Genomic DNA, 13,397 nt, shown 5'->3' on the forward strand with positions numbered 1-13,397 from the left:
CAGTGCATCATGCAGTATTTTAATCTTTAATTTCCTATTATGCTTGTTTACTAGTCTATATGAACATATTTATGTTTTGTAATCTCTATTGAGAGCTCATATTTTTGTTATTCATAATATGACAATTAATTCATATACAACACAACCTTTAGGGTGTCTGGAACATGTTAAAAACATCACCCAGCGTGATATTCTTTTCACCATTCTGAATAAGACAGTCTGCTTTCTTCTGTCAACACATTATCATTAAACTATGTTCAACTAACATGTAGCTTTAATGATTTCTTGTATTATTTTGATTAGATCTCTTCATGCCTTGGAGAGGTATCACTATTGTTCTTCAATCTCAGTTTTAATCAAGTGGCACTGTCTGAGAAAATGATCAACTCTCAGCCCAATATTGCACTCCAGTGAAGGTAGTGTTCGTCACATCATGACCTTTTAGTGCGACGAGATCCAGGGAAGCATTGCGAAAACCACAATGGAATCACATTTCTGCCCTCTTTCTCTGGACTCAGTCGTACTGTCAGGATCAGTGACAAGAGGCTGAAGAGTTTTGTTGTTCCTCACTTGACAGGCCTATATTTGTAGTAGACACATCTTTTGTTGGCAGCAGGTTCTACCACAGACAGGGATCAGGGAGAACACCATTATTCTCTGGTAGTCTTAAGATCAAGTTACACAGGTAATCTTCTTGTCTTTCCTCTCTAGTACCTTTGGGTTGTTTCCAAGAAAAGGAAGAGGTGCTGAATTACTTTTTTTTTGTTATTATGCAGTGCTGTAACCTGACCCCCTCACCTCCTTGATTATTTGGCGAATTCTTTTGGACTAATTGACAGGAAACCTTTCTTTCTTGATTTGTTCCTATTAGATGTCCATGTGCCCTTGAATATGCAGGTAAGATAATAACTTTAATTATCATTTTAATTAACTGTAGCTCAAAGCACCTGGATGTCCAGTCTTTCACTCTTGTTGTATGACCCTTCTCAATTTCCCCATTCCCATTCCCATCCCCCTCACTGCACAAATGCACACACATGGTTTAATTATCCTAACCATGGAGCTTCAAATATTTAATGAAAACATTCTCCCTAATACCTCTCAAAATTAACTCAGGGGTATCAGTGGCTTGCAAGGGTTACAGTCAACAAAATAAACATGCCTCATGGGATATTGCTAATTATCTCATCCATGCTGTTCAGCCTTATAAAATGTAAAAGACCAAGGTCATGAAAAGGTAAAAATACACATTCTTGAAACAATGATTAAACTAAAAAAAAACCCATAAAAACATTGTTGCCGCATTTTTTTTGGTTCGGAATAGTTATCCCTGAATAAATGTTTATTTTCTGACGTTTCTGATAATACTGTTTCCTGTGAACTTGCATTGATCTCAGGGTATTTATGAACAGGCCAAAATTTGATATGTCTGTTGATCTGAGGAAGAAATAATTATCACTGGATAATTGAGGTGAGTGGGTTTCTAATGTACATTGAATGTAGGTCTCCTTAACACTTTCTGTGAGCCAACACTACAGGCTCAACTATTAGCTGGTAGATTTTGCAAAGGCTCAAGGAAGAATTCAAAAATCTTTCCAATTTTTATCCTGAATACCAGTGAGAGTGGAACAGATACAGCGTGATTATATTACATAAAGTATGCAACCACTTTAATGATGATAATTAAAAGAGGTAAAGCTTGATTATTAAAGGAAATTTAGTTTAACATATGCCTTTATCACAAACTCAGAGCAATGACAAGATATATGACTCATTGAAGGAGTGGAATGGATGTTACAAAATTAAGTGAGTCATATCTCTATCATTCTTCCCTCCATAATTCATATATAAGTTCAAATGCAGGGTATTGTCTTCAGGCCACTACTGCAGAGTTGATTATGCAGCAAGGGTTAACCTTATTTTATATAGGGAAAATAAATCCTTATTATCCTGCTTTCTCATAGTGATAAGGAACAAAGGCTAATTGTCACAAACCACCACAGTTTAGTAAAACTTGAAATCTGCTGAACAGTTGGACAAATCCATTAGGGTTTTATTAGCTCCTAAAAGAGTTATGCGATTCCCAAGGATCCAATCCTTGTCAATCAGGCATAGTAAATTGGATTCTTGAATAGGGAAATCCCTTAGGGAGCAGAGACGTTATCTAGATCAGATGCAGTGATTTTTTTCCCTACTCTTTGCTCACCAGGTTCTGTTCTCTCTTTAGTGAACCAATAAAACCATAATAAGTATTGATTAATCCATTACAGTGTATTATCCACTGTCTTGTGCGTTGACTGTATTTAAGCACAGAATAACACCTTTAAGACTATCCATGTTATTGACCAAGATACGTTGGAAACATTATGCTTTTTTGATAAGGTAGATAAAAGTAAGTTGCACAGCCTGAAATGCTTCATTGAAAGGACATGCTACCTTGAAATGTGAAAAGCAGCATATAAAATCAAAGAGACAACTGAGAACCAAAGTGCATCTTTAATGAACAGTGCAATTAACAGAACACATTAATTGTTCAAACTTGTGAGATTCCATAAATGCCAATTGGGTAAATTGACATAACCATATTTTATATATCATATTCATTTGGGTAATTATATATTATTCAGCAGCTTTATTAGGATAATTCTACCAAGATGTATAATGTTCCAGTGTAGGTTTTCACTACATCTGAATAATGGACCTTTGTGGTCAGAGGCCCTAATTTTCCCCATGTGTCAGTTCCGTGCTGATGTGCAGTGCTTTCAAGGCCTTTCTAATCATTAGCTTGTTGGTGGCTCCTCTGAATTTACTTGTGAACACTACTCAATACTGGGGATACAGAGATCAGCTGGCTAAATTAAGTTTGATTACAGAGGACAAGGTCATGTGCTGAATGAACACAGGTCGAAAGGAGGCGTCACTGCAGGTTGTTTTAAATGTGGCCCTGGATTACCATGTCTTGATTGCAAAAAAATATTGTTTATCTGCAGTTCAAAAAGTACTTTGTGATGAAAAATAATTACTGGTACAAGAATTCATGCATGTGCCTAAACATATACCCCTGATATATTCTCATTTTCAATGCAGTGTCATGTTTTTGTGTTCTGTGGTCATTACTGAATACTCATTTGATCGAGTGATTTCCGATACGTTGTCAAGATAAATTACATTCACTTAATTAGATGTACAGGAAGTATAGCTGAAGCAGGGACAAGTATTAATTTAGGACTTTGCAGAAACTGACACTCCATCTTATGACCCTGAGGCTGTATTATTTGAGATAACCCTTGATGGAAGGAAGTCTGTCTCCATAGCAATTACCCAAGTCTTTTATCAGTCATTTCTGGAAAGAAAATTAGAGCAATTGTGTCAGGATAGTCATATGGGCAGAAATTGCACACTCATTCTAACCACTTATGTCTCTGACTTTGTCCCTGCTTGATGGCTGCTTTTGTTCATGGTAGTTATGTGAAGCTTGATTGGACATGAGTAAATGTGGCATGCTGTGCTCACAAAGGACTGCCATTGTTTTTTTCCTCTCTTCGTACAGACATAATTCCTGCATCAGACCTTGCTTTTTGTTTTACGGACATAGCTATTCACTGAACAATAGCATGGCAGATTTATCATTAAAAGGAGATGAGGTTGGAGGAGAGGAGGGGCCTAAACGTAGCTGATCATCAGAGATGAGCTTTAACCCACTATCAAAGGCCAGTTTAAAAATCTATTTTGTTGCAATGAATTCCTTGCTGCACAGAAACCCCCCCCCAGCTTATGTATAAATTAGGGGATCGGGCAAAACTTCTTGAGTATAATTAAAATGATCAATAAAACAAAATCTTATTTGATGCTGTTTTTCATGAAGCCATAATTAGAAAGTAATTATCTTAAATCCACACTGAAGATCCATGTGTCTGTTTTTGCCTAAACAAAGGCAAGACAGTTAAAGGGCCTAATCACAGAAGCATTAAAAAAAATAAAATTCACTCCTGGAATGAAGAAGTCAATTCTTATTTTGCTAAAATGTACTACCAATGGCTTCTCCCCTTCCACCCACTCCACCTCCACACCTCTCCTATTATCATTAAGTAGATCTTGTGCATCATAAATGAGTGAGGTGCTTGCCAGACTAATCCATTCCCAATTTGCTCACCATAGTTCTTTATCTGTCTTAGCATATTGATTCCTGGACTGCTTTATTGGTTCCTAACATAATTATATCAGGACTGGGTCTCTTAGTACATCTAATACATTTACACTCTGCCATTCAAAGAAGTTTGTGTTTGTGCCATTGTTTTTAAACTGTTGATTGGCTGAGTACAAATGCTGTTAACCTAAAATCGTCGGAGTCAATACTATGTGCTGGATTATGGCATACCAATTTATTGAACAATGAACTGAAGCCCTTAAAAACAGAAAAGAGAGCCTATTGCAAAACATGTCACACAGTTTTGACTAATGCTTGTCTAATGGATGCTGCACTTAAAAAGCTACCAAGCAGTTTCTTTAATAATACACATTATATGCTCCCAATTATATTAGCTTTAATGAACCGTTTATATGTGGAGTCGCTTTTCCACATTATGTCATAAAGAAAGATTGTGGCCTATTTATTTCACTGTTCTTAATTGTTGTCAGAACAAGACCTGAAACTTGAAGAGCTTATTTTTCAAAGTCAGACCTAGAGAAGGCAAGGGCACCAATTTATCACTGTTTTTCTCCCTCCTTTTTCACCTATACTGCAGCACTTGTGAAGGTCTGTTTTTTATTTAATTCTGATTTTCTTGTTAATGGAAAACCTGCCTTATAAATTAGGGAAGTACTCAATTATAGGTCTGACAAGGATTGATCTAATTCTGCTGTTGGTCATGAGAAGTACTGGCAAGTGAAGACTTGCAGAAACCACAGTACAAGCTTAAGGCACATTACCATGAGGAGATTTCATTTGCTTTTTCATTTGAAAAAGATGGCTAGCCCATCCCATAAAATAGCACATTAGCTAAAAGCGATCTATGACACTCTCTGAATTGTTATTAGATTGTTATTTAACCTACATTACATTAATAACAACTGGAAATTACACTGCACATTGGACTAACGTAATATAGCAGTAATTAGAATAGTTACGAACAATAAGGGTGCCAAAAATGGAAGGATTTTTGATGAATATGGGTCATGATTCATGGTTTATCTGTTTTGTGATTTTAAACTGGAGTGCAAAAGTTTTTAAAATATTACAAAAAATAACTGACCAAAAAGTGAAAACAAACCAGTTTTAAGTTTCATTAAACCTAAAAGCATATTTAATCAATGAAGCAGTATCACTTTCCCAGCCCAAATCATGGATTGGTCCCAAATCAGATTGGTACCTTTTATGATCCTCTTAAAAATGGTTTAAATTTCAACAATTCATTGATGATTCATGAGGACTAAAATGTTACATTCTAAATAGGACCTATGATTCAAATCCCAATTCTGGGTTTCAATGTATACTTCAAAACTGCGAAGCACAAAAAAATAATGATAATTTGATAATATTCAATCATTGTGGTACTAAAGGCTAAGGCTCAGAAATTTGTTTGCACCACACTCATAAAAATAATGATCTTGTACATTAAATTATGCTAATATGATGTTACCAATTGTGCATGTTTTCATGTAACTAGTTGTTAACAAGAATTGATGAATAAACTTACACTCTTAATATTGTTTTTATCTGATTTCCAGCTCACAGAAAGTTCATTTCTAAATCATAACTAAAATTTATCTCCAGGCGGCGGGGCATGGATGGTTGTGGGGCTGAGGGTGGGGGGGGGTGGGGGTGCAGGGTGGCCCAGAATATCAGCTTTCATGTTTGTCAAGTCAGGAATGAAGGAAAAACTGGAGAGATACAAAAGAGATGGGTTTTGTGGCATGTAGGTTCCAGGGAAAATCTGAGGATGAAAGTGCCCTCCATTTTTCAAGCTATTCCAATTTTTGTTCCTAAATCTTTTATTTATTCACATGATTCCATCATATCATATATTTGGAAAAAATAAACACCCTTGTGTAAGTAAAGTACATCTCCAGAATGTTAAGAAGAATGGAGGCTTGGATCTACCCAATTTCAGATTTTATTATTGGGCTGCCAATATTCACTATGTTATATTTTGTTTATATTATGATAGTAAAATGCCCCTGCTTGGGTTGAATTAGAGCTGAATTTGACCCAGAAATTCTCTATTGCTTCAATACTTGGAGCCACTGGCCTACTGCAGGGGGCAACCTCTGTACCTGCAGAACAGCATGGGGACAAGACAACTCCTGGCTGGCTGTCAATCAGCGGACCTGAATGGACCAAGCCCCACCTGGTCAGATGTCAGTCTCCCTCTGGGATATAAGCCTGCGCTGGCCCCTCGAAGTCACACTCTCAGAGCTCACAGCAAACAGCAGCACACTCTCACAGCTGGCTCTGTGGAGTTTTATGTTGAATAAAGCCTGTTGTATAGTCTTTTGGTTTTGTGTATTTGCTTCTGACCGACAGCGCACCACAATTCATTCGACATAAAATTTTTACAAGCTGCTGTGGAAAAGCTCCTGAGCGCTGGGAGCCTCGAGATCGACCCACGCCACCCAGAAGCACAGACACACTTTGAGTTCTGGCGACACATGGTCAAAGCGTCATTGAGGCTCACAATGGTGACATCCTGGACTCCAATCGGAAGAGACTCATCCTACTCCGATCCAAGCTGGGTCCCCGAGCCTTCAAGGCTCTTAAAGACTGCACCAGATAATCGGAAGTGATGAGCACCCTCGAGGCCATGTACAATCCTCCCACAAACGTGGTCTTTGCAAGGTACCTCCTGAGTATCCGAGCCCAACAACCTGGGGAGGCGGCCGAGTCCTACCTGGGACCCTGCGTGAGTTGGCCCGACCTTGCCTGGCAAAACCCGGGGTAAGCGAAAGGGAGGTCGAGAGACTGATCAGGGACGCCTACGCCCGAGGGCTATGTTCGAGGGCCACCAGACAGAAGCTGCTGGAAGAAAATATCTACTCTGGCCAAAACAATGGAGGTAGTTCAAACACTGGAAACAGTCACCCTACACACCGAAGCCTTCGATTCCAGGCTCCCTCAGGCCTCCTCGTGGTCAGCACAATCGGCTGCTGTGGCCCTGGATCAAGCTGGGGAAGAAAAGGTCGCTGCTGCGGGCATCCAGCGCCCCTGTAAGTACTGTGGGTCCTGATGTGGATCCGATTGCCAATCACGTAAAAACTGCCCGGCCAAATTCAAGTACTGCTCGAGGTGCAGCAAGAAAGGCCACTTTGCAAAGGTGTGCCTCTCAAAGCCAGCCGGCAACTCAGCGGCCCTCTACAATCTTCCCCCTTCCCTCAGAGCCCCCACCATGTGTGATTGCTGGGCGGCGCCATTGCTCCCGCAACCACTCCGGCCTCCCCAGCCCCAGTGACCCAACTTCCGGCCTTGCCGGCAACGATCATCAGATGCGCGCCATGCGCCCGGCCCAGTCCTCGCTCTTGCCGATGCCACCCACTGAAGACTACAACAGCATCACTTCCGGTCTATGAAGTGACGATACTTCCACCGGCCGTGATAACGTCACCCTCCCCAACGGCCATCAGAGTGACATCAATTCCCCCAACGCACTGAGCGATGCCAAAAAAGAAGGCCAGCTATGCCTCACCCTCCTGCATGGCACCGCTATCTTGGGCCAGACTGACGTGGACACCACTGTCACTGAGGGCCTCCCCAGGCTTCCAGTGATGATGACGTAGTCAACACGGGCACTGACCAGGCTGCCCAACCGACGCACCCCACACCTCTGGATTCCGCCAACCGATGCACCCCACGACTACGGAGAGCACTACCGGTCAACACTCACCTTTCACAATGCCTGCAGTGGACGCCGACGACCACACCTCGCCTCTGGCGTCAGGTACTGATGACACAGACCCCGAGATGGTCCTAGCAGCCATCACCTTGACCAGGAATGTTCCTCGTGACCTCGGGCGCTCAATGATGGACATTAAAATCAATGGACAGGCTACAAAGTGCCTAATCGACAGTAGCAGCACCGAGAGTTTCATTCACCCAAGTGTGGCCCACTCACTAAAGCTAAAAATCCACCCACCACCTTCTCTATCGCCTTCGCCGCCAAGAACCAGACTATCAATACCCTTGGGCGCTGCTCAGCCAATCTGACTGTGGGGGGTGGGGTGGGGGGAGACATACACTGGGTTCCTGTTCCTTGTCATGCCCAAACTCTGCGCTCCAGTTTTCCTGGGCTTAGACTTCCAGTGCCACCTGCAGAGCATCACCCTCGCCTTCGGTGGGCCCCTATCCCCGCTCATGCTCCACAGCGTGCCTTCCAACCAGCCCTGGCCAACCTGCGGCCTTTCCACCCAGTGTATCGCCCCTCCCACCCTCGAGAAGTAGGTGCTGTTGCGCACCGGACAGAGAGTTCATCAGGGCAGACGCTGGTGGAAGGTGTCATAGAGCCCAGTAACAGCCCTTGGATAGCCCAAGTCCTAGTGGTCAAAGGGGGAAGCAAGGTGAGGATAGTCATGGAATACAGTCAGATCATCAACTGGTACACCCAGCTGAATGCCTACCCCCTACCAAGGATAGCCAACATGGTCAATGAGATAGCCCTTTACCTCTGTACCTGCAGAACAGCATGGGGACAAGACAACACCTGGCTGGCTGTCAATCAGCCATCCTGAATACATCAAGCCCCACCCGATCAGGTGTCAATCACCCTCTGGGATATAAGCCTGCGCCGGCCCTTCGAGGTCACACTCTCAGAGCTCACAGCAAACAGCAGCACAGTCTCACAGCTGGCTCTGAGAAGTTTTGTGTTGAATAAAGCCTGTTGTACAGTCTTTTGGTTTTGTGTGCTTGCTTCTGACTGACAGCGCACCACACACCTCTACCTTTTCCTATTAGGAAAAAGATTGATAATCTAGTGGTTAAACATGTTATTAGGATTTGGTTTCAGTTCAGAAAACATTTTGGGCTCCAAAGGTTTCTTCCTATTTTAATTATTTTGTTCAACCTTCTTTGATGGATTTGCTTTTCAGGAATGGTCCAGATTAGGTATTAAACATGTTTTATGATTTATTTATTCATAATAATATTGCTACATTTGAGCAACTTTAAAAAAATTCTTTTAGATATTTGCAGATTAGGGACTTTTTCTATCCTAAATCTTCAAAATTCTTGCGGGTTCCTGTTATAGATTTGTAAGAAGCAATTTACAATCTTCCACCATCTCAGAAAAGGTTAATAGCTGTTGTATAATTGTAGAGCTCGTTGAAAGAACCAAAGACTTGTTGATCCAAACCAAGGCTTTTATTAGCAAAAGACAGGAGCTCTTCACAGGTGGCCGACCAGTCCGGAATGATCTGACCTGGCTGGGGACACAACCCTTTAAGGCCCAGACAGTAGGCGTGGCTAAGCTCTCAGCCAATCGCTGAAAGCACAGTCTAGATACAGTAACTATATACATTGGTAATCGGTCTGTACTATCACAATAATGATGTACTGCTGAAATCAAGGTAAGTTTTAGTGGATAAAATTAAAAAGGCCTGGGAGCAGGACCTCCATGTTTCTATTTCTGATGATTCTTGGAACTCTATTTTTAAGTTGATTAATACATCTTCTCTTTGTGCCTGACACTTACTGTAACAAATCAAAGTTATGCAGAGCTTATATGTCTAAAGTTAAATTAGTTAGTATTTACCCTCATGTCAGCACTTTCTGTAGCAGATAAAAATGAAGGTGGATCATTAATTCATATGTTTTGATCTTGTTCGACCCTTGCCAAGTATTAGGAAGAGATCTTTCATACTTTATCAATAATTATTAATGTTGATCTAGCACCAGACTCTTTGGTGGTCTTGTTTGAACAGAGGGTTGAAAGATTGTCCACATTTCAATGTCATGAGTTAGCTTTTGCCTCTCGTATTGCAAGACGAGTTATTTTGATCAGATGGAAAGATGCTATCCCACCCACTCACAATCAATGGTTATAGGATATGAGGTCATATTTAATCTTGGATAAGATAAGATGTTCCATAAGTGCCTCGAATTTAAACTTTCCCAATCTTTGGGGTGCTTTTTTGAATGATTCACATAGCTTCTTGATGAGGTTCTTTTTGATTCTTCTGATTATGCATTTCTTTTTAATTCTACTGGCAGTTTTTTTCTATATTTGCCATGCAAATTAGGAATGGTTTGGGGTTTAGATTAACTAATTATATTGTTTTTTTCCCCCTTTCCCTTTTCTTTTTTTCCATTTACCTGTGAATAGTACTGTTGCATAAGAATTTCTCTGACATATTCTGCTTCTCTGCTCTAATATATTTTGAATAACCAACTCTCACTCACCTTTTAATCTTCTAAATATCAACTAATATAACAGTGGATTGTGTAATCTTCTCCCAATAACCACTGGGGACAAAGTACCATTTGATGCTCTATTCCCTGTAAAGCGCAGAAGAGCACAGAACACTACCATGGTCTAAATAGGGCTTATGCTATTGCGTAAATTTATATTTCTAAATGTAAAGATTGGAATCATTATTTTTCTGTGCCTGCCATGTCATTTAAATGAGATACAAAAATTTGATCAATGATATTCACTGTACCCCTATTACTTCAAGCAATATTTACTAAATACCCCATTCTTTTCTTTCTAGGTATGAAGTGGGTGACATCACATTTGTTTACACTGCAATTCGTTTGTCAGTTTTGCCCACTTGCTCAATCTAGCAATATCTTTTCATAATTTAATGCTTCCATCTAAACTGCTCAGAACGTCACTTATCATTATGTCATTGGTAAGTTTGGTATGTGGCATTCCATTCTATCATCTCAGTAATTTATAAATGTAATGAATAGTTGCAGCCCTAACACAGTTCTTTACTAGTCACATCCTGCCAGTTATTTCTACTCTCTGCCTTTTTCTACTCAGCCAATTTTCTAGCCAGGACAATAATCTGCCTTCAATTTATTAAGCTTTAACATTCACTAGCAATCTCTTACAAAATAGTTTTTTCCCCAAAGTTTCATACGATCTTGAGTTCACTATTTTGGTTCATTGTTTTGTGGAGGACACCAACATTGGTGATGTATTGACTCTGTGGTCCCAATTTCTGAGGTTAGTGTGAAAAGAACCTTCAAGAGGGTGGATCCCTGAAAAGCATCCAGCCAATGCAGTGCCCCATGTCTTCCCCTGAAATCCTGTGCAGACCAAATGGGTGGATGTTTTGCAGACATTTTCAACCTCTCCCTAATAGTCTGAGTTCCCCATTAGCTTCAAAAGGAAATCCATTATACTGATGCCCATGAAGACTAGTGGCCCTTGTGTTTTGAGAGGTTGGTTATGAAACAAATCGACTACTGTCTCTGGAAGGATCTAGACCCACTTCCATTTGTATGCCATCACACTAGGCCACAGCAGATGCCATCTTGCTGGCCCTTCAATATGCGTAAAATCATCTGGACAAGAACGCCCGTGTCAGGCTGCTATGCATCAACTACAGCTCTGTGTTTAACACCATCATACCAGAAAAATATATAATCAAACCAAGGGATCTGGGCTTGCAATTTTATTCTCGCCTTTCTCACAAACAGGCAGCAATTAGTGCAGATGGGTAACATCACTGCCTCACTGGGCATCGACACGGGAAAACCTCAAGCCCGAATCCTTCATCCCCTGTTCTATTCCCTCTATCTTCTTGATTATGTAGTCAAGTTTAGCTCCAACACAATGTACAAATTCACTGATGAAACCATCGTTGATGGCTAAATAACTAGAAATGATGAGTGAGAACATAGAATAAAGATTGAGTATTTGGCTGGGTGCTGTCAGAACTACAATCTTGATATCAACATCAACAAGACCAAAGAGGTTACAGTGGATTTTTGGAAGGGGAGTCTAAGGGACCACGCACCTGTCCCCATTGTGAGAATGGTGGTCGAGAGGGTTAGTGATTTCAAGTTCCATATTAGACAACCTCTCCTGGAGCCAGCACATTGAAGCAACTGTGAAGAAGGCACATCAGGGCTTGAAACTTTACAGACATTCAAGAGATTTGACATGTTAACAAATAATAGATAAAAATTGTGCAGGTGCACTCTGGAACATATACTGGCTGGTTGCATCACCTCTTAGTTTGGGAATTCAAATGCCAAGGAATACAGAAGGCTACAGAAGTTAACAAATATTTAGCACTCTTACTTTCCTATGGGTAACAAGTACATAGTACACAGAACAGCACAGCACAGTGCAGGCCTACAATTCATGATGTTGTGCTGTCTTGTGTAAACAGGAGCAAGAACGTCATGTGAAAATTACACAAGACATTAATGAGACCACACTTGAAAGGGTGCAAGGTTGGCATAGAGGGTGACACATTTGACATAACAGTTAGCACAATTCCATTACAGCACAAGCAATAGGGACCGGATCTGGGTTCGAATCCTGCGCTGTCTGCAAGGAGTTTGTACATTCTTCCCATGTCTGTGTGAGTTTTCTATGGGGGATCTGGTTTCCTCTGAATTTTCAAAAATGTACCAGGGTGTAGGTTAATGGCATGTAAGTTGGGTGGCATGGACTCGTGGGGCCGAATTATCCTGTTACAGTGCTGTATATCTAAATGAATGTTACTGGGACTAGTGAGCTTTAGTTTTGGATAGGTGGGAACTTTCTCTCTGGAGCAGAGAAGGCAGAGGGTTTTTTTTAACATTTATAAAATAAATGATTGGGAATGCCTGTGGGTGCTGCCATAAGGGGTGGTGACTGCAGTGTGGCCAAGGTTCCTTGTCCTCCTAGAATGGGGCTGATGTAGTCGGCTGCCATGGAACACCATTGGCATTGGGACATGGGTTGTTAGGGAATGTGCACTGATTGATGGTAATTAAGGGGGTGCATTTGAGCATCAACTCCCAGGAAGCATGAAGGTGACTGGTGCCTTGGTGGTCTATTTTATCACTACAGCATGTCCTGACCTTTCTGGCAATCAAGAAGGTGGTCCGGAAAGCCATGACCCTCCTGGAGGGATTGGAGTACATGGAGCGGAGAGCCCCTGCTCAAGTTTTCAGTGCCAAGGCAACTTGGTGATTTCACCCTGCTGGTGAATTACAGAGACATGCTCTCTGGAAAGAGCATTGCGAGGGAAAGACCCATTAGGGTGAAACTTCCCATGTGCTGCCCACTCCGACCTGGACCAGTCTCCCCCCCCTTCTAATTCTAAGAGCACATGTATGTAATGTGTGTGTAAGTTCAGAAAAGTTATTTGATTCATAGTCCAACCTCACTCCTCAATTTACCGTGCATAGAATTTAACAATTATAAATTTCACCAGGCTTTGGTGCTTGAAAGGTAAATGGTTACCAC

General features: G+C 41.2%; 1 long non-coding RNA gene across 1 annotated transcript in view; it reads left to right on the plus strand.

Moving 5' to 3' along the window:
- The window catches only part of LOC138755355 (uncharacterized), a 194,575-nt gene that overhangs the window by 149,553 nt on the left and 31,625 nt on the right, over positions 1 to 13,397 (plus strand). The window lies entirely within an intron of this gene.

Source organism: Narcine bancroftii, chromosome 2, assembly GCF_036971445.1.
Source record: "Narcine bancroftii isolate sNarBan1 chromosome 2, sNarBan1.hap1, whole genome shotgun sequence".
In the NCBI taxonomy this organism is placed as follows: Eukaryota; Metazoa; Chordata; class Chondrichthyes; order Torpediniformes; family Narcinidae; genus Narcine; species Narcine bancroftii.